Source organism: Physeter macrocephalus, chromosome 1 (assembly GCF_002837175.3).
Source record: "Physeter macrocephalus isolate SW-GA chromosome 1, ASM283717v5, whole genome shotgun sequence".
Taxonomy (NCBI): domain Eukaryota; kingdom Metazoa; phylum Chordata; class Mammalia; order Artiodactyla; family Physeteridae; genus Physeter; species Physeter macrocephalus.
This window is the reverse complement of record NC_041214.2, coordinates 46,510,941-46,512,146: the sequence shown is the minus strand read 5'-3', so window position 1 is coordinate 46,512,146 and position 1,206 is coordinate 46,510,941. Positions and strand designations below refer to the sequence as shown.

General features: G+C 50.8%; 1 long non-coding RNA gene across 1 annotated transcript in view; it reads left to right on the top strand.

Annotated features, from left to right (window-relative positions):
* The first annotated feature begins 1,032 nt into the window (after positions 1-1,032).
* Positions 1,033-1,206, top strand: part of LOC129392292 (uncharacterized) — a 3,642-nt gene continuing 3,468 nt past the window's right edge. Inside the window, exon 1 of the long non-coding RNA XR_008617987.1 lies at positions 1,033-1,160. This is a non-coding gene — a long non-coding RNA (uncharacterized lncRNA). The remainder of the gene's footprint in view (positions 1,161-1,206) is intronic.

Genomic DNA, 1,206 nt, shown 5'->3' with positions numbered 1-1,206 from the left:
ATACTTATGAAAGAGGAGAGAATCACTGTTGAGGACACCATTCTGATCAAAGAACCAAAAAAACATCACCAGCATGGGGCAAACTGAGGTCGCGCCCCACACGGTAGGATGCAAAGAACCCAGCGTTGCTTCTGCAATATTCCTGCCTGACTCTAATCCAGGGGAAACATCAAGTCAAACCCAAACTGAGGGAAATTCTACATAAGTCTGGATTGTCGTCTTCAAAAGTGTCAAGGACATAAAAATCAAGGAAGAAATGAGGAGCTGCTCCAAACTGAAGGAGCACGAAGAGACAGGGCAACAGACGCACAGGTGATTCTGAACTGGATCCCTCTGTTGAGAAAATGCTGTTTTCAGGCTACTTGTCAAAACTTGAATGGAGCTTGAGGGTTAGATGGCAAGCGATGTCTCAATGTTAGTTTCCTAACTTTTCAAAGGGTTGGACTCTGCTGAAATTGCAGGGCATCAGGTCTGCAATAGGCTCTCAAATGGTTCAGGGAGGAAAGTGCTGTTTGTACTATACTTGCAACCTTTCTCTAAGTTTGAGATTGCTTTTTAAAAAAAGAGCAAGGAAGGAGGTCCTTCTCACTGAGCAGTTGGTAAAGTCATGCAAGATGCAGGGTGGAGTTAAAGGGCAGTGCTGAGGAGTGGCACAGGCTGCTGTGTGTTTGGGGAAGACACCTGCCAGGCGTGTGGAGGGTGGGCCTTGGGGAGGAAGGCAGGGGAGGGGCTCGGGAGGGGCTCGGGAGATGCTGTAGATGACAGGGCTGGAGCTCCGCCAGGGACAATTGACAAGTAGAAAACAGGTTCGAGACGTCCAGAGGAGGGGGAGAAGGTGAGGAAGGTTTCAGGCCTCACGGGGAGGGGAGGATGATGTGGGTCAGCAGTGAGTTGGGGCCTGCGGGCAGTGGGCTTGGGCAGGGGGGTGATGGGCAAGCTTGGGCATGCTGAAGACCAGAGCAGTCAGGCTGTGACATGGGCTCCCCACTAACCTCCAAGGTAGCAGCCAATGTGGTTCATCTTCCCAGAAGGGGATTTTGAAACCTTGGTGTGACAGCACCAGGAAGCAATGAAATATGATCTGGAACCAGGAAGAAAGATCACAGATGAGCAGTATGAATTGGGGGGTTATCTGCTTGGAAGCCAAGAGAACAACTGAGGTTAGTGAGGGAGAGCAGGGGGAAAGAGGGGAGGGAGGGTGGGCAT